Below are 25,235 nucleotides of genomic sequence, written 5' to 3'. Positions count from 1 at the left end.
CTCAACAGCTTCATTAATAGTTGTTGTTATTCACCTTTTTTATTATAGTCATCTAATAGGTGTAAAGTGGTATTTCATGAGGATTTGATTTGCATTTCCCTAATAACTAATGGTGTTGAGCAACTTTTTATGTTCTTATTTGTCATTTGCATGTTTCGAGAAATGTCTATTCTGATTCTTTGCACAATTTTAATTTGCCTTTTATTGAATTGTAAGAGTTCTATATATATTCTGGATATTACATCCTTATCATATATATGGTATACAAATATTTTCTTCCATTTTGGAGGTTGCCTTTCAATATCTTTATAGTGTCCTCTGAAGCACAAAAGTTTTAAATTGTGATGTCCGGTTCATCTCTTTTCTATTTGGTTGCTTGTACTTTTGGTATCATATTTAAGAAACCATTGCCTAATCCAAGGTTACAAAGATACACACCTGTGTTTTCTAAGAGTTTATGGTTTTTGCTTGGTCTTAGATCCATTTGGAGTTAATTTTTGTACATGGTGTCAGGTAGGGTTTCAACTTCATTCTTTTGCATATGGCTATCCACTAGTATCATTTGCTGAAAAGATTATGCTTTCTCTCATGAATTACCTTGCCACCCTTGTTGAAAATCAATTTTTATAGATATACGGGTTTGTTTCTGGACTAGCAATCCTATTCCTGTGGTCTATATGTCTATTCTTGTACCACTACTGTACAGATTTGATTACTGTAGCTTTGTAGCAAGTTTTGAAATGGAGAAAGTGTGTCCTCCAACTTAAAAAAATATATGTGTTATATATATATATATATATATATATATATATATATATATATATAAAATACACACACACACACGCACATTAGGGGCCTGGTGCATGAATTTGTGCACCTGGGGAGGTCCAATGGCTCTGCACCCGCTGCTACTCCGGTCCCCTGCCTCCCTCCAGCCCTGGCTGGGCTGGTGGCGGGGTCCTGATCCGCCCCGCAGCCTGCTCATCTGTGCGTGCGCCCCCTTGGTGGCCACTACACATCATAGTGCCTTAACTGATGCTAGCTTGGACAAACATTGTGACAGCAACTGCACAATTTGCATATTAGCCATATATATATATAATTTTTAAAAATTGATTTCAGAAAGGAAGGGAGAGGAAGAGAGAGAGAATCATTGATCGGCTGCCTCCTGCATGGCCCACACTGGGGATTGAGCCTGCAACCCTGGCATGTGCCCTTGACTGGAATCGAACCCAGGACCCTTCAGTCTGCAGGCCGATGCTCTATCCATTGAGCCAAACCAGCTAGGGCCTCCAACTTTTTTTTTTTTTTAAAAAGATTGCTTTGGTTATTCTAGGTCCTTTGTATTTCCATGTGAATTTTAACAACAACTTCTAAATTTCTGCAAAAAAAAAAAAAAAAAGCACCTAGAGTTTTGATAGGGATCACATTGAAACTGAAGATCAATTTGGGGAGTATTGCCATGTTAACAATATTGTCTTCCAATCTATGAACATGGGATGCCCTTATTTAAAACTAAATTAATCTCTTCCAACTTTGTTTTGTAGTTTTCAGTGTACAAGTCTTGCACTTCTTTTGTTAGATCTATTTCTAAGAATTTTAATTCTTTTTGATGCTATTGTGAATGGAATTGTTTTCTTAATTTTATTTTCAGATTGTTCATCACCAGTATATAGGATTACAACTGACTTTTGTGTATTGATCTTGTATTCTGCAATCTTGCTGAACTTACTTATTAGTTCTAAAAGTTTTTTTGTGTGTGTTGATTAGGATTTTCTATATACAAGATTATGTCATCTGTAAATAAAGATTGTTTTACTTCTTCCTTACAACATGGATGACTTTTATATCTTATATATTGCCTAGTTGCCCTGGTTAGAACTTCCAGTGCAATAGTGGATAGAAGTTGAGATCTTTTTAAATGCAGATGTTTACAGCTGGAAGTTTTCATCTAAGCATGGTTTTAGCTGGATTCCATAAGTTTTGGTATATCGTGCATTCATTTTCATTTATAGTTAGCACTTTAAAATTCCCCTTGTGATTTTCTTCTTTTTCCCGTGGTTATTTAGGAGTGTGTGTGTAATTTTCACATACAGGGTAGAATAAAAGTAGGTTTACAGTTGTGAGTACAGAAAACACAGAGTTAAGCCCACCCCTGTATTTGTGAATTTCCAAGATTTCTTTCTGTTATTGACTTCTGCTATTCCATTGTGGTCACAAGACATACTTTGTATGATTTCAGCTATTTTAAATTTATTAAGACTTGCTGTATGACAGCACATGGTTTATCTTGGATTATGTTTCATGTGCACTCGAGGAGAAAATATGTTCTGCTGTTGTTAAGTGTCCTATACATGTCTGTTAGGTATAACTGGTTTATAGTATTGATCAAGTCTTCTATATCCTTACTGGTATAGTTGTTTTATCCATTATTGAAAGTGGGGTGTTGAAGTCTCCAACTATTTTTGTTGAATTGTCTATTTTATCCACAATTCCATCAGATTTTGCTTCTTAAATTTGGGGGCTCTGTTATTAGGTTACAGCTTCTTGACCGATTTACCCTTTTATCATTAGAAAATGTCCTTTGACTCTAGTAATAATTTTTTCTTAGAGTCTATTTTATCTGATAAAGTTTATTTTGTTGATATTAAATTCCGTTTTGTTTGATAGAGCCATTTTAGCTGTCTTTTGGTTACTGTTTACATGGAATATCTTCCATTCTTTCACTTTCAACCTATTTGACTTTGAATCTAAAGTATGTCCTTTGTAGAAAGCGTATAGATGGATGATGTTTTTAAATCTATTTGCCAACCTCTGACTTTAATTGAAGTGTTTCATTCATTTGCATTTTATGTAAATTACTGATAAGACAGGGTTTACTATTTGTTTTTCATATGTTATGTCATTTTTGTTCTTCTATTCCTTCATCATTGCCTTCTTTTATGTCGAGTAGATATTTTTAGTTCCATTTAAACTCCCTTGCTTTTATTTTATATATATTTTTGAGTTATTTTCTTAGTTGTTGCTTGGCAGATTACCATTAACATCTTAATTTATAACAATGTAGTTCAGATTAATACCAACTTAATGTCAGTAGCACACACAAACTTTCCTCCTCTTCAGTTCTAATACCTCCTCTCTCCTTTGTGCTCTTATTGTCATAAAATTTACATCTTTATACATTGTGTACTCATCGGCACATATTTATTTATTTATTATTATTTTAAATAATTCTTTATTGTTGAAAGTATTACATATGTCCCCTCTTTTCCCCCATTGATCCCCCCCAGTGCCCCGCCCCAGGCCTTCAGCACCCTATTATCTGTGTCCATGGGTTATGCATATATGCCTGCAAGGTCTTTGGTTGATTACTTCTCATCCACCCACCCTCCCCCGCCTTCCCTCTGAGATTCCGCAAAGTTCCCTGCTTCCATGTCTCTGGATCCACTTCGTTTATTTTGTTACTTAGATTCCACATATGAGTGTGATCATGTGATACTTGGCTTTCTCTGACTGAGTTATTTCACTAGCATGATACTCTCCAAGCCCCTCCATGCCGTCTCAAAGAGTAAGAGATTCTTCTTTTTTACTGCTGCCTAGTATTCCATGGTGTAAATGTACCACAGCTTTTTATCCACTCGTCTACTGATGGGCACTTGGGCTGTTTCCAGATCTAAGCTATTGTAAATTGTGCTGTTATGAACATAGGGGTGCATATATTCATTCTGATGGGTGCTTTGGGTTTCTTAGGATATTACCACATTTTCTCTATCCGTTCACCTCTTGATGGACATTTAAGTTATTCCCATCTCTTGGCTATTGTAAATAATGCTGCAGTGAACATGGGGTGCAGACATCTCTTCAATATAGTGACTTATTTATTTTGGATATATACTCAGAATTGGGGTTGCTGGATTTACACCTAGAAGGGTATTGCTGGATCTATTTTGAATTTCTTGAGAAAACTCCATACTGTTTTCCATAGTGTCTGTACCAATCACAGTCCCAGGAAACATGCACAAGGGTTCCTTTTTCTCCACATCATCAATCCTCACCCACATTTGATGGCTCTTGTCTTTTTGAGGATAGCCATCTGAACAGGTTTGAGGTAGCATCTCATTGTGGTTTTGATTTGCATTTCCATAACGATTAGAGATGCTAGGCTCCTTTTCATGTATCTGATAGCCATTTGAATATCTTCTTTGGAAAAAAAATGTCTGTTCAGGTCCTTTGCCCATTTTTAAATTGGATTATTTGGGGTTTTGCTGTTGAGTTATATGAGTTTCTTATATGGTTTGGAACCCCATCAAATGTGTGCTTTGCAAATATTTTCACTCATTCCACAAGTTGCCGTACATAATTTCTTTGAATATATTTAAAGTAACTGATTTAAAGTTTTTGTTTAATAAGTGAAATGTACTTCCTAGGGGCAGCTCTGATTGCTTTTTTGCTGGTGAGTCATATCTTATTGTTTTTTATGCCTTTTAATTTTTTGTTAAAATTGGACATTTAAAATAATTTAATGTGGCAACTCTGGAGTCAGATTCTCCCTCCTCTTCAGGGTTTGTTGTCATGGATGTTTTCTGAAGTCATTGTTGTTTGTTTAGTGACTTTTCTGAATTAGTTCTGCAAAGTCTGCATTTGGTGGTGTGTAGCCACTGTAGTTTCTGCTTCATTATGTTAGCTGTCATTTAACTAAGACAACTTAGAGGTTTCCTTAAATGCCTGGAACCAGAAAGTCTGCCGGTCTCTGCCCAGAGCCCTGTGTGCCTGGTGGGGCACCCCTCACCCTCAGCTGGGAGATGAGAACTCTGCCGTAGCCTTCATTTCCCGTTTGCACAGAGCCTCGGAGTCAGCCAGAGGGAGGGCTGAGGATCTCTCAGGGCTTATGTGAGCACGTGCACAAGCCTGGGCATGCAATGAATGAACGTGGCCTTCTGGATTTCAGGAACACACTGCAACCTTTTAAAGCGCCTGTGGACATCTCATCCCTAAGCCTTGTCTTTTAAGCTTTTTAATTATTGTTTGCTCCAACTGTTATCTACTGCCACAGGCAGCTGAGAAGTCACATACCTATAATTGTTCCGACAGTCAGTCCCGGAGAACAGGCTTTTTGTACCAGGTGAGCTCTGAATCAGGTCAAACACAGAGATTCATGCCAATGGGATCTTCCAGGAAACTAGCGGAAATAATGACAATTTTCTGGGAATGAGACCTTGGAAGCGTTTCAGTCCTGTTCGGCTCCCCACAGTGGCTTCCAGGCTTTTCATGACGCGTGTGTGGGGGTCTTCGAGGCACTGGGAGCTAATGAGTTGGGGGTGGGACTAGGGCAAGTTAATGCACCACAAAGCTTATGATTCTTACTGAGGTTCAGCTACTTTCTCTGTGTCAATAAATACTCCCTCATCTATCCAAGCCCTTGATTAATTTCTGAAGTTCTAAAAAAAGGAGTTGATTCTGATCAGATTTGCTAGTTTTCTTGCTGCTTTTATGGGACAAGAGAGAGTTTTCGGAGGTTGTTACTCTGCCCTCTCCCTGACATGGGGCCATGCTCTTTTGAGAGCATGTCTCTGATATCTCTCTAAACTGAAAATGCACATAATCTTTGATCCAACAAACTCAATTTCAGGAGTTTATTCTTCAAATATGGTCACACATTTGGCTAAAGACCTTTGGTCAAGAATGCTGGTGGAGGAATATTGTGGTCACTGTATCACGGCTGAGTGCTTGTTGCCAGGGGACTTACGGTGCATGGGGCAGCCCAGCCACCCAGCAGAATGCCCTGCAGCTGGTACAGATGTGAGGGGTTGCCCAGAGAAAAGAGCAAATTGAAAACAGTGTGTGGAGCGTGAGCCCTTTAGTTCAGAAGACGAACCCTGTATTGCATGTAAATAATTTCCTGAGCACAGGGGCATTTGGGAAGGTTGCACACAAGAAACTGTTAGTAGTGGAAGGGAGGCGGGGCGGAGTCTGGGGTGGGAGGGGACGTACTTTTCTTTGTTTGATCTTTGTATGGTGGAGTATTTTCTCATGAGCATGGTAGTGCATTTTCAGTTTTAGAATGGGTAAAATGAACAAGCAAACTAGGCAAGTGTGTGGGCTCATGGGTGAGGCCTGCGCAGGTAGGTCTGCTCGCCTTCTCTTCCTGGGTTCTAGGGTAGAAGAATGAAGAGCACTCCTCTACCGGCCGTGTCCACTCGAGGGGTCCCCCGGACAGAGGTGGGGCCCCAGAGGGGACAGGGCACACGCTCTTGTCTTACCCGGGTGACTTCACCTGGTCTTCTCAGGACAGGCCTGGCCAGCCTTGGCCCCGGGTCCCCACTCAGTGATGGCCAGGAACTGGGGCACTTGTCAGGGGGCCGCAGCTGCCTGGTGAGGGGAGAGGGTGTGGCAGCTTCCTTCCGAGCCTAGGGTTCTGGGAACGACCTTCCTGGGACGTTTGTGCTATTCTAGGAACAGGCTGGTGCACAGAGCCACATGGGCTCCTGCACACATGACTCGCCTCGTGTCCAGGGGCATCGAGTCCCCTTCCACCAGCCTGGTGGAACTGCCTTCCAGGGAGCCTTTTCCAACCCCCACTCCGTGCTGTAGCCTTTCTCATCATCATTTTCTCTCTCTGGCTCAAGACAGGCTCTGTCTGCACAGATCTCAGAGGCAGGCAGGTGCACGGGAGGGGGGCACGGCTCCCGAGGCCCATCTCCTGCTCACACCCGTCAGCCGACCAGCCTCCCTCTGACACTCTCCAGTGCCTCTCCCAGCTCAGAGGTCCACGTGGCTGTCAGGGTCTCCCTGTCCATCACAGCGAAGACAGAGAGGGCTAGAGGGGTGCTCATGGGATCCCCAGGCGCCCGGGTGCCTTTCCAGGTTGCAGGACCTTTGCAGGACTGCATGTAGGTATGGAGATGGGACAGTGGACGAGGAAGTCCGGGGAGGGACCTGCTCTCCCCAAACCCAGGATAACATATAAGTAAGCCGTCCAAACCATAATGCAACTCTCCCAAAGAGTTGAGGCCAGTGAAGTAAATAGAGAAGCTCAAGCACAGGGGCCCCTGTCCTGCTGGGGTAAAGCCTGTCCCTGCGGGGGGCTCAGAGGCACCTGCCCGGGCCCTGGCACCTCTTTGGCTCTTGCTTCCCACAGGCCCCGGGCCCTGCTGGGCCGAGCTCATGCCCGGGGTGTGCAAGGGGCGGGTATCAGTGTGCCTTGGCCCAAGCAATCACAGGGCATGTGTGTCCAGCCCTGACCGCCTCCTCCTAATCCAGGCAAGTTTGACCTCCTTCACTCCCAACTGTACCCAAGTCAGCTGGTCCTGAGCATCCCCTACCCCTACCCCTGACACACACTCACCAGGGATCACAAATGTGTGTTCTCCGGCTGGATCTCCTCTGAGAACTGTGGGCAGCAGCAGGCGACCTTGTGGGAAGGAGGGGAGGGTGGCCACTGACCCAGGCATCCCTAGGTGGTTGCAGGTCCCAGAAGTCTTCCCTGGTCCCGGAGCAGACAAAGGCGAACCTGACCAAGACATGTTTGCGATGGGCACAGCACTTGACAGCTGTCCGGCTGCCTCCAGCCTCTGGGCCTTCCCCACAGAGCAGGAGGGACGTGGGCCCAGGGTCTCCCAGGGACTCTGGTCTCTGGGACTGAAATTCAGGATGGCCCCTGCCTTCTTCCTGGCTGACCAGAGGGCAGCAACCTCAGTCTCCACCTGGCCAAGCCCCTGCCCCGGCAGGGAAATGAGGACAGAAAGGGCACCGGAGGCATTGTGTCCTCTCCTTGCAGGGCCCTGACGAGCCATCCTAATGGGGAAGGGGACGGGGAGAGCAGTGGATACGAGGATGGGGTCCTGTGCACCCCTAGCAGGCAGGACAGAGGGGTCTGCCTGGGACCCACGAGTACTGACCCTTTGGAGCCAGAGGCAGGGATGCAGGCCCCCCACCCAGTGTGTTCTTCCCAGACTGGGGTCCCATGGCCCTAATTCTTGAGGCGGAGGAGATGGGGAGCAGCAACAACAGCACAGCTGAGTCCCCACACATGGAGACCACAGACCCTGTAGAGCGTGTGCTGTTTTCTGGGGGCTCCAGCTCTGAGAGGAGAGCGGTGTGAGGGGGCGGCCCTCAAGCAGCTCAGCTCCCCCTGCCAGGCTAATTGACCTGCTGGTCTACCTCTCTGCCCAGCAGCCTCAGGACTGTATTCTGTATTATCGAGGTGGCCAGCTGCAGGGCCCTTAAGAAATTACCAGTCCAGATGGGGAAACAGAGGCCCGTAGAGGGGCAGGGCTTGCTCAGGGATCCACAACAAGCCTCATGCCCCCAGTCCAGCGGGGGCCAGTCCCCTGCCTGAACCCAGATCCCAGTGCCATGCAGGAGCCTGTGTCGCTGGGCTGGTCCTGCACCCGTCGTCGTGTGCCCGGAGGAATGACCCATGGATTCTGGCATCTGTTCATTCTCCATGAAGGACTTTTGGAATATTGAGGTAACCAAAGTCCACACAAGACACGCTTGCATTTCATACTGCAGGCGTTTGGATGCTGCCCAAGAACATGCCAGCAGCCCAGAGGCCGGCCCCTCTGGGTGCAGGGAAGGGTCCAGGGACAGGCAAACCCTAGGTTGGGGTCCAGAGGAGAGAGGCAGTCACCATGAGGGTCTTGTAACTGGACAATCAATGGGTCCGAGCTGCCTGTCACTACCTGAGCCAATTGAGCAGAGACAGGGTTGAATCATATGAGCGTTTATTCCAATCCTGCCAGCAGGTCATCCACAAACGTCTGCAATGCACCCCCCACAAGCTGCTGCTTATATTGGGTGGAAGGACAGGATTACCTGGGGAAGTAGCCAAAGGGAAGGCCAAGTGGGCAGTTAACAGGTCAGCAGAGGGCTGGGGCCTTCAAAGGGCTGGCGATTCTGGCTTCTGGCTCTAGTTTCTGCAACAAGGTTCTTAATCTTTCCATGATAACAGGCAGCTCCCTGATGGGGAGGAAGTTGCATCTCCAGATGAGCTCTCCGGTCCCAAGTGCGGCTGCCAGCCAGGTGAGAATGTGCCTTCTTTAGTCAGAACAAAACAATCATGGTTAACAGAGCATGATTCATATTTCTTACAATTCTAACTGGTTCCCCAACATCTTGTTTCTGCCCCATCAGTCTTGGGACATCTTCTGGGAATGGTGTCTTTCCCTTGATTTCAAGAGTAAAAGGGAATACATATTCCCAATATTCACATCCCCAACCCCACCTGCAGCTGTGGATTTTGAGAGATTGGGAAGTGAGGGTTCCTAACCTCGATTCACACCCTAACTAAATGGCCTCAGTCTTGTTTCCCCCTTTGCAAGTGGAAATAAAGCTTTGATCTGCAAAGTCAGCCCTCTACTGCAGGGGTCTGCATGAGCCCCCGAGAAGGCCAAATGCTGGGCTGGCCTCAGAGGGCTGTGTGGGGGGGCTGCAGGGAGGGTGGCTAGCCGGCAGCCCTGAGGCTGTTGGTGGAAGGCTCCAACCCAGTCTGAAACAGTGAAGTGCTTCCAGCCAGTTGGGAAACAGCTCCTGCAGGTTTAGCCCCGAGGAGGTTAAGGCTGTCAGCCCAGCTGCCCTGTGAGTGCTGAGGAGGTGTCAGAATCCTCAGGGCATTCTCAGCAGGTGAACACCTCTCAGGTAGCATGCACCGCCCCCCCCCCCGCCCCCCCCATCCTACCTCCATCCTACCTCTGGAGCTTCTGGAGAAAGCCATGGACAGCCAGGAGCGTCCAGGTGCCTTTCTCTGCAGCCGCCCGCATTGGTCTCTCTGTGCCTCACATGCACCAACCTCCTTCTAGCCGTGGGGCATGTGCCCTTGCTGGGCTCCCTGCCTGGTGTGCCCTTCTGGTGCCTCCACAGGCTGGCAACCCCGCATGGCAGTCTCTGCCCCAGGCTCTCCTTCCAGGGAGGCCTCCTCCGAGCCCCACACTCCGTGCGTGCTGTAGCCTTTCTCATCACTGTAGCCCAGTGATTCCCAAAGTGGGCGCTACCGCCCCCTGGTGGGCGCTGCAGCGATCCAGGGGGGCGGTGATGGCCACAGGTGCATTTGGGGGCATATATCTTTCTGTTTAATTGCTATTAAAATTAAAAAAAAATAATTTCCAGGGGGCGATGAGTAATATTTTTTCTGGAAAGGGGGCGGTAGGCCAAATAAGTTTGGGAACCACTGCTGTAGCCTTTCTCATCACCAGCCATAATTTTGTTCATTTGTTTACTTGCTGACCATCCTGCATCCTACGGCCCTAAGATAAACCCTGAGAGCAGAGCAGGGATTGTGTCTCTGAGAACTTAACACGTAGTAAGGGCTCATCCGCCCTGGCCAGTGTGGCTCAGTTGGTTGGGCATCGCCCTGTGCACTAAAGTTTGCTGGTTCGATTCCCATCAGGGCACATGCCCAGGTTGTGGGCTTGATCCCTGGTAGGGGACGTGCAGGAGGCAGCTGAGTAATGTTTCACTATCACATTGACGTTTCTCTCTTTCCTTCTTACTTTCTCTCTCTCTCAAAATCAATAAAAATGTGTTTTTTTTAAGTGACTGGTCTAGTGGAATGCAAATTACCAGCCAATTGTTGAAGAACCCACAAAGGAGGAGTGCAGTTCCAGGGCCCAGGTGATTCCTTCGCCCACACCCTCACCTGGTCAGACAGCACTAATCTAACACAGAACATTTGACTCAAGGAGCCTAGACAGGAGCTCTGATTCTTCCAGAGAGGCCTGGGGGGAGCCACTAGCCCTCCCTGCGAGGTGGTGGGAGGAAGACTAGGGCGTAAGGTGCATGTTGTGCGTAGGCTGGCTGTCCAAGGTGAGGCCCTTGAGGCTGCTCCCAGGGTCAGGAAGACTTCCTGCAGGTGGGCCGTGCAGGCCCCGTCTGGGCGGAGTCTGACCTTGGGGAGTTACTGGCACCTGCCAGGGAGGCTGGTCTGGGCTTCAGCAGCCTCACTCCAGAACAGGCCTGACGAGGGGGAGCTGTGCAAAGGAAGTTCTGCTTTGAGAAATGAATTAATTTCTTTGTGAGCAGGAGCCAGAGTGTGGGCTCTCTGAGACACCGGGTCAGGCGTGGAAAGGGCGGGAGCGAGGCCTCAGACAGCCCTGGGGGCACTCGCTGGCCCACCCCTCACACTCAGGGGTAGAACCCGAGCTCTGCCTGAACGGCTCTCCTAGGGAGTGGGGTGGGGTGGGTGGTTAGTGCTCGTCCTCAGTGCCTGCTCCTGCGTGGTCCCTGGGGCACAGTACAAACTTGCACCCGTGCTGCTGGCAGCCCGGCTGCCCCTTGGCCTCCCCCATCCTGAAACCCAAGCCTTGGAGGTCCTAGTCTTGTAGGGTCTTTGTCTGATCCTGTCCACAACCCCGGTGGGGCACCCAGCTGCCTACTTCTGTTCCGCCAGGCCCATCGCTCTGCCCTTGGCCACCTTCCATCTTCTGGAACCCAAACCTTCCGGCTGCACCTTTGTGAAGGTGGGCGCAGTGCCTGCACCAGAGGCGCCTTTGCCTTGGTCTTTGGGGCGTGAGGAGAAGGAGGCCAAGGCCCAGTGTCCCCAGATGCTCCTTCCCTGAGTCAGCTGCTCTGAGGTGGCCCCGCAGACGTGGGAGGGGCGCAGACAGCTTTGTTGGCAGTGTCTGGCACACCAGTTCTTGTTTGTTTGTTTGTTTTCTCTCTCAACTATTTTTAAAACATAATTGTTCCGAAGTGTAACAGACATACAGAGAAGTGCATGAGTCTTCAGTGTGTAGCTCAGTGATTTTCCGGGGGTGAACATGTGGGTAACGGGCATCCAGCCCCGCAGCCCGCCCCCCAACCCCCCGCCAACCCTCTGACCTGGATGTGCATGGAGTCGGATGGATGTGCCTGTTTCTTGTGGTCCACGTGATGGGTGGGAGGTCCTTGCCGTGGTTGTCTCTGTCCATCCTCATTGCTGTCAGGGCCGCCTGGTGGCTCCGCCTGGAGCCATGGTGAAGATCACCGCTCAGTGCTCGGGATGTGGCTGCTGTGGGAGTGAATAAGCATTTTTGGTGGGTCTCCACCTGGGAAGGGAATCTGGGCCTGCATATGCTCGGCTTTCACACGCATGGTGGGACCCTCTTCCCTGCGCTGTCCCAGGTCACACCCCACCAGTGGCTGGGCATTCCCATTGGGCCACACCCTTGTCAGCACTTGGCATTGTCTGCCTTTTCATTTTAGCCACTCTGGTAGGTGTATGGCAGTGTCACACTGTGGTGTTTTTTTAATTTAAATCTTTATTGTTCAGATTATTACAGTTGTTCCTCTTTTTCCCCCCCATATCTCCCCTCCACCCGGGTCCCACCCCACCCTCTGCCGTCACCACCCCCCCCCCCCCGACTGTCCTCATCCATAGGTGCACAATTTTTGTCCCGTCTCTTCCCGCATCCCCCACACCCCTTTCCCCCCCAAGAATAGTCAGTCCACTCCCTTTCTATGCCCCTGATTCTATTATAATCACCAGTTCATTTTGTTCATCAGATTATTGATTCACTTGATTTTTAGAGTCACTTGTTGATAGATGTGTATTTGTTGTTCATAATTTGTATCTTTACCTTTTTCTTCTTCTTCCTCTTCTTAAAGGATACCTTTCAGCATTTCATATAATACTGGTTTGGTGGTGATGAACTCCTTTAGCTTTTCCTTATCTGTGAAGCTCTTTATCTGACCTTCAATTCTGAATGATAGCTTTGCTGGATAAAGTAATCTTGGTTGTAGGTTCTTGGCATTCATCACTTTGAATATTTCTTGCCACTCCCTTCTGGCCTGCAAAGTTTCTGTTGAGAAATCAGCTGACAGTTGTATGGGTACTCCCTTGTAGGTAACTGACTGTCTTTCTCTTGCTGCTTTTAGGATTCTCTCTTTGTCTTTTGCTCTTGTCATTTTAATTATGATGTGTCTTGGTGTGGTCCTCTTTGGATTCCTTTTGTTTGGGGTTCTCTGTGCTTCCTAGACTTGTAAGTCTATTTCTTTCACCAGGTAGGGGAAGTTTTCTGTCATTATTTCTTCAAATAGGTTTTCAATATCTTGCTCTCTCTCTTCTTCTGGCACCCCTATAATTCTGATGTTGGTACACTTGAAGCTGTCCCAGAGGCTCCTTACACTATCTTCATATTTTTGGATTCTTTTTTCATTTTGCTTTTCTGGTTGGGTGTTTTTTGCTTCTTCGTATTTCAAATCTTTGACTTGGTTCTTGTGATCCTCTAGTCTGCTGTTGGGTCTCTGTATAATATCCTTTATTTCAGTCAGTGTATGCTTAATTTCTAGTTGGCCCTTTTTCATAACCTCGAGGGTCTCACTAGATTTCTTGAGGGTCTCACTACATTTATGGGCAGTCTCACCAGTCTTTTTGAGGGTCTCACTAAATTTATCGGCAGTTTCTAGAAAGTTCTTGAAAAACCTTAAAAGTGTGGTTTTGAACTCTATATCCAGTCGTTTGCTTTCCTCCATTTCTGTCATTTGTGACCTGTTTCTTTGTCTCCACATTTTTTATGCTTCCCTGTGTTGGTAGAGTGGCTTTGTGTGCTAGGTGTCCTATAGGACCCAGTGGCTCAGCCTCCCCAATTACCTGAGGTGAACACTCTTGGTGAACCCCTCTGTGGGCTTTGTGCACAGTCTTGTTGTAGTTAAGCCTTGATTGTTGTAGGTATCACTGGGAGGAATTGACCTCCAGGCCAATTGGCTGTGAGAATCAGCTGTGTCTATGGTGGGAGAACTTCCGTGCTGAAGACACCCTTATGAGGCAAGACTTGCTTCAGTGGAGCTTTGGTGCTCACTGAGTCTGCCCGCTGAGTGTTTCCCTTATGGATCTGAGGAGTTGTAATCTGGATGGTCCCACTCTGACCACTGGGTACACTGGCTCTTGGATTTAAGGAGGTGCTAATTTAGCTGCTGCCTGAGGCTACCCAGCAGGAGCTACAAGGAGATCTGCAGATTCCCCTTCCTTGTTTGGGGTTTGGAGGTGCCCAGATGAGGCCCAGCTGTGAAGCAATGCAAGCTGCTGTGGGGCCTTGGGCCTTCTCTTGGAAGTTCTGGGTCTGTCTGGCCCAGCTGCAGTTTGTTAGGTAAGTTTAGATCTCAAAGGGCCAGGTCATTCATATGCAAAAGCCTCTGCACACAGCTTGGGTGGGGCGGGGTCTCAGGGAATCAACAGGGTGGAGCAAACAGCTATGGCTGATCCTCAGCCCTGCCCTAAGGGGCCCTGAGTCTCAGCATCCCGGTAATCGCTGCAAGCACCTCTGAGAGAAAGCCGCTCTTGAGTTCTGAGTTCTGCCCGCTGCCAGACAGTCCAGTTTCTCCTGTATGAGTCTAGGTCCCCAGAGACTCACCTGGAACTGGAGTTCAGAGCAGTCAGGGGCTTGTGACTCCCTCCCGATTCAAAAAGACAGCCGCGTCCTCAGTTGCCAGCTCTCGCCGTGTGCTCCTCCGTACCTCTGCACTTCCGCACCTCCTCTGAGTCTCAGTGTGCTTTTCTCTTCCCTTCTAGTTGTAGAATTTCCACTCAGCAGCCTCCCCGTGGTTCTGGATGATGTCCGTTTTGTCTTTTAGTTGTATTTTTGAATTTGTTGTGGGAGGCAGCAATTTCCGGTGGTTGCCTATGCCGCCATCTTCCACACTGTGGTTTTGATTTCCCTTCCTGATAACCAATGAACTTGAATATTTTTTCTTATGTTTATCATCCACTTGCATATCCTTTTTTTTTTGACATATCTTCTTAAGTCTTATGCCCATTTTAAACACTCAGGTCTTCTGACTTTTGATTTGAGTTCTTTATATTCTGGACATAAGGCCTGTACTAGATATACTTAGTATACTAGTATTTCTACATCTGCACACACACACACACACACACACACACACATTTATTCAACAGATAGGTGTCACGCCCCCGTGTGCAAACATGTCACAGTCACTGGGGCACAGCAGTGAACAAAACGAAGGCCCTGCCTCATGGAGCTCGGACTCTCCCTAGAGGAGCCTAACTAAGGCGATGGCTTCCTGTGTGAGCCCACGGCTCTCCCTGCAGGACCTGCTCCCTGTGCCCAGCCCCTCCCACAGCTTCGAGCAGGGGAACGCCCAGCAGGGGTAGAGCTGGCACTCCTGTCTCCCCGCCTCCTTGGGCACCAGGAAGGTTGTAGATGCAGTCCAGGCGCACACAGAAATGCCGAGCTCACCCCTGTGAGCGAAGGAGAGGGCCATCGTGTCTGTGAGGATGCTCCTGGCAGAGACAGTGGGCAGAGGGCCCTCCTTCCTCCCGAGGAAGCCCGTGGGAAGCAGGTGAGTTCTGTGGGTGAGCACACCTGGGAGACACTCTGTGCCGTACAGGGAGGCACCTGGGGCTGCAACACGTCAGCTCGCCACCTCCTCTGGCTGTGTAACAGAGAGGCAGAGGGGAAGGCTTTCTCGGGGTGCCTGTGGCAGCAGGGGTTTTAACTGCCCACATGGGCTCCCTGAGACAATACTATGGACACCTTAGGGACCAGATGTCCTGCAAGGCTGTGGGGCAGGGCTGAGGACAGCGGGGCCAGGTGGCTGGAGGCGTCTCCAGGGCCAGGCCCAGGGCTCACCCGCTTTGGTGCTCTGTAGCCATCCGTGCAGGCCCAGGACCCAAATGCCCGACTGGCCTGAGGGTGCCACAGTCCCTGGCAGAGGCCACTGGAGCTTTGCCTGACGTGAGCAGCAGAGGCAGCAGGGGAGCAGGGCAGTGTGGAAGGTTAGGGGCTGGTGTGCTAGCAGCCTGCAGCCCTGGCCATTTCTTTTTTTTTAAATCTTTAAATTCTTTATTAGTTAAGGAATTACAAATGTGTCCTCACCGGAGGATGTGTGTTTTTTTTTTTTTAATTGATTTGAGAGAGAGAGGAAGGGAGAAAGGAAGAGAAAGATTGATGTGAGAGAGAAACATCGATCAGTTACCTCCTATCTGTGCCCCAACTGGGGGTCAAACCCACAACCTAGGTATGTGCCCTGACTGGGAATCGAACCCATGACCTGTTTGGTGTACAGGATGATGCTCCAACCAACTGAGCCCCTCAGTCAGGGCAGCCGTGGCCATTTCTGCCTGGTGCCCCCTCTCTGCCCTACTGCCCACCCATGGTTAGGTCTGCAGGCGCTGAAGCCGTGAGAGCTGAGTTCCAGGCCTAGTAGAGAAAGCAGGGCTGGGACAGAGCTCAAGAAAAGGAGCTGCTCCAGCCTCTGCCCCCTCTTGGTCAGCACAGCCCCTCATTCCCCGGGGCAAATAGCGGGATGAGGCTGTCCCCCTTCTCCATTGCATGGGGACAGAGGCTGAGGTCCGAAACGGGCCTTGTCCCGGGCCCACAGCCATGGAGGAACTGGGAATCAGGCTGTCAATTATTTTTTAACTTGTGTTTTCAAAAATTAATCTCGTGACTGGTCAGATGGCAGGCAAAGAAGAAGGGGTAGCCAGGAGGAGAGACAGCTGTCTTCTATAGCTCTGGGCAAAGGGGGACATCCTGGGAACCCCCTGATATTGACAGGGGTCCCCACCTCCCGCCCCGCCCAGGGCTGCCCCTGAGCTCCCAGGGGCTTGGCTCAGCTCCTCTGGGGCCTCCCTGCTCCTCCTCGAGAGGAAGAAAGGACGTCCCTGCTCCGCTCTAGTGATGGGTCCCCGGGATCTCACTCCTGCTTCCTCTCCCCACTCAGCCTCTGGGCTCCCAGCTCAGGTCTCCAGAGAGGGCGCTCTTGGGCGGCCCATCTTCATAGGACCTGGCAGCCTGGGTGGGGGCAGGAGCGCGGCGGAGGGGAGACCTGTCACCTGACAGGATTCCTCGGAGCGTTCGGGCTGGGGGGGTGGAATGAGCCTCAGTGTCATGTGCCAGCGCCGCCCCACGCGTGTCTCAGATTGGTCCTCCCACCGGAGCAGCTGGTGTCCCCGCGTTCACTCGAGGAAATGGAAGGGCAGAGCTGGTGGAGTGAGCACCCCGTCAGGGGACGCATCCAAGCCCCGCGCGGGGCCAGCGCCTCCGTGGCTCTGTAGTGGACAGCGAGAAGCGAGGTCAGGTGAGGGAGGAGAGGGGAGGTGCTCGGGAAAGGAAAGGGGGTGCAGGGCTTTCTGAGAGCGGGGTCCCACCCACACCACCGCTCCCTTCCCTCAGCGCCCTCGTCGGGCACAGCCGGCGCGCCCAGCACCGATCCGATCCGCCGCCGGAGCGCCGTGCATTTCGCTCCTCCGCCCATCCCTGCGCCTCCCCTGCGGCCCTCCGGCTGCCGGCCCCTGGCCCGCTCCCCACCCGGCCTCCGCCCGCTCCCCACCCGGCCTCCGCCCGCTTCCCGGCCTGGCTTCGCCTTTCCCGCCCGGCGCTTCCCGGCTCTGGCCCGGCTGGTCCCCGCGGTACCCCCTCCCCCGCCCCCCTGACTCCGCCCCGCGGAGGCTGCGAGCCGAGGGAGGAGCGAGGAGGAGGGTGGGGAGTGCATCGCGCGGGGAGCAGGCAGCGAGATGTTTCTGGAGTCCCAGGTAGGGCGCGGGGCGGGACAGGCAGGTGGCGGGTCCTGCGGGCAGAGCCGCTGGGAAGCGCCGGGCGGGCGACCCCCTGATGGCAGCAGGCCCGGTGCGAGCGGTTTCTGCGCCGCAGACCTGGGGAAGGGAGTGCGACCCGACCGTCCCCTCCGGAACCACTGGCCCAGAGGGAGCCCCCCCTCCCCCCCCCCCCCGCTTCTGCGTCATCTCCCGGGGCACCTGCTGCCAGGTGGGTGGCGCCCAGGGCTCAGGACTGGGATGGCCCGGCCGCCACTGCCCTCCTGATGGGCTATGGCCGAGGGCACCAGCAAGCCCGGTAGGGACTCCTGTGGGCGAACAGGGCCAGGGGAGGCAGGAGACGGCCGTCCTGGGAGCAGGTGCAAAACAGGATGGCTGCCCTGGGCCCGGCACAGTCAGGAGGGTAAAAACCAAGATTCCCCGAGTCCTTCCTCAGACTCCAGGGGTCCGGAACCGCCTGTGAGCCCCGGAGGAGGGGCAGGGAAGGGGCGGCCTGTGATGAAGAGGGCACGTGGGCGAGATGAGAGCATGTGAAACTTCTGCTGCTTATGTAAGGGTGTGTGTGGGAGAGAGGGGAGGCGTGTGTGGGGCAGGATTCGCTGAGGCCACAAACGCCGGTGGGTTTCAGGAGAGTTGAGCTCCCGGTGCGGGCAGCTTCCTCTCTGCTGGCGGGAGGCCATGGCCCTGCCCTGAGGGTAGGTTGCCTGCCCATGGCTGTTTCCCAAGGCCCTGCCTTGGAGGCGCACCCAGCGGTGTGACAGGTGCTTCCTCTGTTCCAATCCCCCTTCGCTCGCTCTGAACTGACCTGCAGACCGGGCACCAGAGGAGGGCCTCACTGGGCCAGTGATGACAATCCTGCTCAGCCTGGCTCGACAATGTGGTGCCCAGAGTCCTGACCGCCAGTGCGGGCAGCTGTTTGCACCTTGGGTAGGTGGACGAGGAAGGCCTCAGCGTGCGCTGCCTGTGCACGGAGACCGACCCAGGGGAGACCTGCGGTGCGACCGCGGGAGCAGAGGGGCCGGGCAGGAAAAGACCCGGTGGGGTTTTGAGGAGGAAGCCACCTGAGTGTCCAGGGGTCAGCCTGGAGGCGGGTGTCAGGAGCAGAGCAGGTGAGGACACGGGCCAGCGCAGGTGCAGGGGCTCAGAGGCGCCAGGCAGGGAGGTAGCCGTGGAGGAGAGGAGGTGATGCCCAGGCCTCACTGATTGCAGGGGTGCGGTGCTGCAGGTGGAGAGGTGAGAAAGGGTGCAGGTGGAGCAGGGGGTGGGTGGGAGGCAGTGGACAGACTTGGGGAGCAGGCATCCAGGATGTTCCTGGAGCCCCAGGTAGGGCTTCTGTGTGTGACATGCAGGGTGGAGGGTCCTGGAGGTGGCAACGGGGGCAAGACTACCCACCCTACAGCCAGGTGGCATCGCCCCGGGAGAGTCCCGGGTTCGGGAGAGGTCTGGCCGGGAGGGCTAATTTGGAGCCTGAGCTTGCTCCGCCCTGTGGGCCCCCTGCCACTTCCTGGCCACACTGCCTACCCCTGTACCTGCTGCTAAGGACAGCCTGGCCCTGGACCTGGCCTGTCCAAGCACCACGCTCCCATCTTGCTGGGCTTCCTGCAAGGAGACGGGAGGCCCTTCAGTGAGCTTCACCTGGAGAGGGGAGGGAGTGAGGGAGCCGCTCCTCAGGTATGACTTGGCTGCTGTGTGCCTTGGGGGCTGGCTGAGGTGTGGGAGTCAGGGGACAGCCTCACCTGCAGGTCACATACCCATCAGGCCAGGGCCCACAGTCTTCCAGGGCTGAGCAGCCTGGGAGGCCCCTGTGGGGAGAGAACCACACATTGGCTTTGGGATGGGCAGGGTTTGACTTGGGCGCAGGATGGAGCTGTGATACCTGTGGAAGCTGCCTGCACCCTCCACACCTCTGGGCTCCTTGGACTTCACCCTTCAGGGTAGCTGCGGGAGAGAGACCAGAGGAGGGCTAGGTCTGTCGGGACTGGGGTGTCAGCCGGAGACCTGTGATGTTGCCCTGCTTTTCCTTCGCTTAACCCACTGGAAAACTCCTGGTCATCCTTAGAAGCCCATCTAAAAAATCACCTCCTAAAAACAAACAAACATAAATAATCACTTCCTCCAGGCAGCCCTTCCTGCTTTCTCTTTTTAGCATTAGTTCTCCCGCCCTTGTTCCTCCTCAGCACCCAGCAAAGACCCCTGATCCCAAGTTGCTCACACTGCACTGTGGTGTTACATTTGTCTCCCCTGGCAGACACTGAGGTCCCTGGGTTCTATTTCCAAGTGTGAGGCACAGGTCAGCAGGGCCCCGTGGGTGATTGTTCACTGAATAAGTGAGGGAAGAAAGGAAAGAACAAGCTTGTCGTCAGGAAACAGCGTGTGGCCTGTTTCTGCCTGGTTCTGCCTCCTTGGTTTACACACAGGGAAACTAAGGCGCTCAGGGCCCAGCTTCCCCGAGTTCAGCCAGGGGGTCAGGGGTCAGAGCTTGCAGCAGCACCAGGAGCAGGGGGAGCCCACATGCATTCTGGGACTGGCTGACCCCAGAGCCTGCTCTCCCTTGGGCACCGGTCTAGGAGCATCATCCTTAGAAGAGGGAGAGCAAGTTCCTAAAGGAGGCTGGAAATCTGCCGGGCCCAGCCCAGAGGGCGGAGTGGTGCAGTGTCTGGGCCAGGAAGGAGGCTACAGGCCGGGTGGAAGACCTGGGTGACAGAGCAGGCCACTGGGGAGAACGTGTCCCGGGCCAATGGCTGAGAGACCCACGGAGCCAGGGGGACCCAGGGCCAGCAACATGCAGGCACCTGCTCACACATGCCCCTCCCTCACGGCCACTGGAGTGAGCATTAGAGTTTCTGCTCCCCGTGGACTCAGTGGGAACGTCTCTGGGGATGGGGAACCCTGTACCCAGGGGGGACAGGTAGGTAAGCTATTTATTTTTTAAAATGTATGTTAAGTAATTGATAATTGAACTCTCTCATTAGCTGGAACAGATTTTCAGTTTGGATTCCTGGGAAAACCCAATAAATTAATCCCATTTCAGCACATAAGATACAGTCTACCTCTCCATTTCTAATGTATTTTTTATTTATTTTCTGTGTTTTCCAAAAGGTGCAGAGCAACATTAAATAATGACAGTTGCCTTGGCTTGCTTTTATTTTAATGAGAGGGCCTCTAATGTTCTACTGTTAAGTCTGAATTTGGCCTTAAATTTCAAGTAAATATTCTTCTTCATGAATAGTACGCTCCATTCATACATTAATCGCCAAGAGTGTACACCAAGAATGGATATTCATATGCAGTTTCATCAAAAGCTTTCCTGTGCTCAGCAAAACCATCACATTTCTGTCTCCGTGGGCTTGTTAACGTGTTGACGTATTAGCTCTTCTGAGCGAAATCATCCCGCGTTCCTGGCCCGAATCCCAGGGGTCAGGCTGGATTGTGCTTGAATGTGCTCAGGTGCATTGCACTGATTTGATGCTTAGGGTATTTTTCGTCTGTACTTTCCTTTTTTATTGTTATGGATTGGTTTTGGGTGTACCGCTTAGTGGTTAGACAAGCGTATACTTTACATAGTGTTCCCCTTGCTATGGCTCCCACTGGCACAGGCACAGCTATCACAGGATTATTGACTATATTTCCTCCTTGGCTTTACTTAGGGCCCGTGTAATTTTCTATTAGGGGGCATATTTGTCACGTTTATAAATCATAGTTATGTTAGCGTCATACAATGAATAGGAAAGGTTTTCAACATGAATTGTGTAGTTGAACTAGTTTAAATATAATATAAAATCATTGTACTCTCCAAGGCTTGAAGTAATTCATTTTAGAAACTGTATCGGCTATGGCTTGCTTTTATTTTTCTCTGAGGTTTAGTTGGCTGTCAATTTACTTAATTTGTACAATGGTTATTGGTCTTTTTGCGTTCTAAACATTTTTAGTGTATTTTGGTTACTTATATTTTCTAGATAATATCCCAGTTCAAACTGCTTTCAGTCTTCTAGTGCAGATCTACATAGTGTGTTTTTCTAAGTTTCTTCTCCATATCTTCATTCCCAATAGCTTTATTTTTGCATTTTCTCTCCCTCCCAGCTTCCTTCCTCCCTCCCTTCTTCCTTCCCTCACTGCCGTTCTCCTTCCTTTCTTCCATTTTTTTGTTGTTGATTAGAATTGCCAGAGGTTGATTTTCTAATTTGTGTTTTCAAAGAAAATCAGTTCTTGAGTGTAACCAGCAAGTTCTATTCTCTTTCTTTCATTAAATCCACTAATTTATCCTCAGTAATTCCTTCCTCCAGTTTGCTGATGTCTGTTTTGTTTAGAAGCTCTTTTCAACTTTTTGAATCAAGAGCTTAATTCATTCGTTTTCTCTGTTCTTGTTTCTTTAAGATATACTGAATTCTGTGAATTTTTCTCTGGGTACAGCTTTAGCCACATCACATTGCATAAGGAGTTTCCTTATAAAGATGTGTCTGCAATTGGAGTTTGATTGTTTGGAACCCAAACATGATTTAGGGAAGATTTTGTGAAGTGGGTGAATGCTTTTGGTTCACCGTTCGCTTATTGATGTTCAGGGCGTGTCCATGTCACGCTGCCCTGGGCGTTCCTGCCTGGGACTCCGCCGGGGCTTCTCTGGTGCTGTGCTGTGTAAACGCTGCGATGGACACTCTGATCAGGACGTGCCATCCTGTGTGTGGGGCGTGGTGTTTCCTGCATTTGTCTCTTCATGGTTCCACCCTCCCCACCCCCTTGAGAAAATGCACTGCAGTATTTCCATTCCTTCCCCCCAGTATCTCCTTGGGTATCTCCCAGTGTCAGGAAGAGTAGAAAGTTCTGGTTGTCCTGGCTCCTGTCTGGCCCATGGGGAGGAGCTCCCTGCGTTGTGCTGGGCACTGGGCCCATTTCCTGGGCACAGCAACCTGGTGGCCTCAGGCTGTCCTAGCCTCCAGGGCTGCCCCTCATCTGTAGGCAGCAACGCCTTGCAGGGCGCTGTGGGGATGTGTGGGTGCCAGTAGGTGGGCAGTCCTCTGTGAACGTCACTCATTGGCAGTGAGAGAGCCGGGCTGTTTCAGGAAGGGCCCCTCAGGGGCACTGCACGGCGGGCCTCTGGCTCTGGCCAGACCTCATCCATCTTGCAGGGGCTCTGGCAGCCCCCACTGGCCTTCACCTGCTTCTCTCCGTCGTTCTCCTGAGTCTGCGCAGCTGGCCCTGGGTTAGGATCAGATCGTGATGGTCACACTCCCCAGGGTTCAGACCCCAGCTGCCCCCGCTTCGGAGCTTTTTAACCGAGGTTGATGGCTTCAGCCCTTTGGGCCTAGTTCTGAGGGCCCTGAGGGGCCCTTCCTGCAACAAGAAAAATGGAACTGTGATGTGTGGGGAAGTGCGCTGCCCTGGGGGGTGGGGCTGGAGGGGCTGTGCTGGTGGGACTTCTGGGGGCTGGGCAGGTTCCAGCCGCCTGGCTGCCTGGCTGAAAGCCTCCAGGGCCAGGGGACACAGGGCATGGAGCAGGGAAGCTGCCTGTGTACAGAGAGTGGCACCGGGGGTGGCACTGGGGGTGGCACCGGGGGTGGCACAGAGGTGGGAGAGGTTTCTGTTGGAGGGTCAGGACAGGTGTCCTGGTCCTGTTTCTGAGAGACTGTGGCCTCTGGACGAGGCCTTGGCTCTGGGCCCAGTGGGGGGCTGTGTGTTCCCTCCCCCGACCCCTCAGGTGGCACCAGTTGCCTCTGCTCCTGAAGCACAGTGAGGTCCCAGGGACAGGAGGATGAAATTCAAGGGAAGGGAATGGATTTTTGTTTGTTTTTAAGGAAAAGTATTGTTTAAAGTATCAGCCTAATTGGATGTCATTTAAAAATAAAAGAACTGTGTTCTTTCTTTTTGTACGCCAGCACCCCAGGTAGGCTTGGGGGGTGGAGGCCTGCCCCCCACCTGTTCATTCAGAGAGGCCGCCTCCCTGCCCTCCAGGACCCTCAGCTCTGACAGCCCTTCATTGTCTTGCTTGCTCAGGGCTCAGGGCCATGCTGCTTGGGAAGGGGAGCTGCCGAGCTGCTCCCTCCCGGAAACTGGGTCCTCCTCCTTTCCTGGTGGGAGCACCTGCTTGGCCGGAGCCTGGAAGGGGTCCAAGAGGAGCACTTTCCATTGAGGTGGGATCTGCACCGGCCCTACCTCCGCCTCAGAGGCACCTGGAGGGGCCAGCAGAAGTGACAGGCCTGGCCCTAAGGTTTCCTCCGTTTGCACGCGCTCTTGTGCTAGCTTGTGCCCCGCTCAGCCTCCAGGAGCTCGAGTCACCCACCCACATGCCGAGCGTTGGGGGCTCCCCTGGAGACTGATGGCATTGGCTCAAGAGGGAAAGAGGCCAGAGGTGAAGGGGGAGAGGAGGCCCCAGGCTCCCCTTCCCTCCCCCTCCCCTGCCATGGGCCCCCCTCCCCCAACCCCCACAAACCTGAGTGGGAAGCCAGTGGCTCGCGGGAAAGGGCAGGGATTCTCTGAAACCCTCCCTGCGCCTCCTCGGCCGCTCTGTCCCAATAATGGGATGTTATTGTGGACAATGACATTTTGTCCCCTGGGCAGCCGCGTAAGAAGCTGAGTGGACAAAAAAGAAGAAAAGAAGGAGGGAAAAGAAGACGAAAACCCCAGACTCGGCAGAATTGGTGTTTAGGAGTGCGAAGAGGAGAGGGCGAGATTCCTTCAGTCAATGCAGAGAGTACTGGGGAATGGGAAGGGATTCAGAAGAAAAATATGAATCATGCATCTGCAACAAAGCCTTACTGATCAGCATCTGTCCCGTCCAGGGCCCGTCCTCTGTAGAGGAGGTGCTGGCGAGGTGCTGCCTAGCTCCCGTTCCCATGGCAGCGGCCTCCTGGCTGGAGTCTGGCTTACAGCCCAGAGGGCACGGGAGGGTGAGCCTGGCCACCCTCATGGCATCTGTGAATGTGAGTTCTTGAAGCTTGGTTTATACGAAAACGTCCCCCGCTGCCCTCTGGACCTAGTGCCCAGTGGGTTGGAAGGATGCAGAGGTGGGAGCTGCAGGGATGGGGCCAGCGTGTCCTCCCAAGGACTTCCCTGGGGGAAAGTCCAAAGGGGTGAGTGGGAGGAGGGTGAGAACTGAAGAGTCCTGTCAGAGGCGGGTCACCCCTGCCACTCCCCAGCCCGAGCATCGGCCGAGCAGCCACCCCTAGGCCATGGCTTTCTGGAGCTCAGGGGGACACATTTCAGCTCAAAGTTAGGAAGAGCTGAGACCTGGGACTTGGAGGGGGAGGGACAGCCCCCAGCGGGGAGCTTCCTGCCTGGACCCCTCAGTTGCTGGGAGTTGTTGAGGTCGGGCCCTTCCATCCCTGTGGTTGGAGGATGCAGAGGAGGATGGGCAGCAGAGCTGTAGTAAGTGGGTCCCCAGGGTTCTGGGATCCAACCACCTGAGCTGCAGGGCAGACAGACCCGGGGCCACCTGGGGCAGATGCAAGGCCTGGCTTCCAGGGGCCTGGCTCCCAGAGCCTCTTGCACCCACTGGAATCTCTGGAAATGATCGTGAGCTAAGCAAGAAGACTTGCAAGTAGGTGTTGCTTGCCTGTGCCCTGTGCAGACACTCCCAGAGGGCCTGGCACTGGCAGGTCCCTGGGCGAGTGCCACTTTGCCCCAGGTGGGGATGGAGGCCAGCGGGAACTACGTCCTAATAGTTCCAAGAAACTTCAGGTTCCAGAGTGGGAAGGGGGTGGTGTGCAGTGAGGAGGGAAGGACACTGAGCTTTCAGGAGCAGAGAATTAGA

At 51.9% G+C, this 25,235-nt stretch overlaps 1 protein-coding gene and 1 long non-coding RNA gene across 7 annotated transcripts in view; one reads left to right on the top strand and one right to left on the bottom strand.

Annotated features, from left to right (window-relative positions):
• The window catches only part of RASGEF1A (RasGEF domain family member 1A), a 72,090-nt gene that overhangs the window by 28,135 nt on the left and 18,720 nt on the right, over nt 1-25,235 (top strand). For 2 of the 6 annotated variants that reach the window (XM_070433127.1, XM_070433123.1), the window contains exon 1: nt 16,886-17,016. The exons of 2 other annotated variants lie outside the window; for them this stretch is intronic. The gene's annotated coding sequence lies outside the window, so the exon portion shown is untranslated. Of the gene's footprint in view, nt 1-15,189; nt 15,277-16,885; nt 17,017-25,235 lie in introns of those variants that run through there. 2 more of the 6 variants (XM_070433125.1, XM_070433126.1) reach the window with 2 other exon arrangements.
• On the bottom strand, nt 8,743-14,598 carry LOC139022089 (uncharacterized). Its single transcript, XR_011473605.1, has 3 exons — nt 14,328-14,598; nt 11,818-11,986; nt 8,743-9,039 (listed from the first exon to the last, which is right to left on the bottom strand). It is a non-coding gene; the product is annotated as an uncharacterized lncRNA (long non-coding RNA).

This window comes from Myotis yumanensis, unplaced genomic scaffold (genome assembly GCF_028538775.1).
Source record: "Myotis yumanensis isolate MYYU_CA2020_CCGP unplaced genomic scaffold, mMyoYum1.0.hap1 SCAF_13, whole genome shotgun sequence".
NCBI classification, from domain to species: Eukaryota; Metazoa; Chordata; class Mammalia; order Chiroptera; family Vespertilionidae; genus Myotis; species Myotis yumanensis.
The sequence above is the reverse complement of the archived record's forward strand: the minus strand, read 5'-3'. Positions and strand labels throughout refer to the sequence as shown.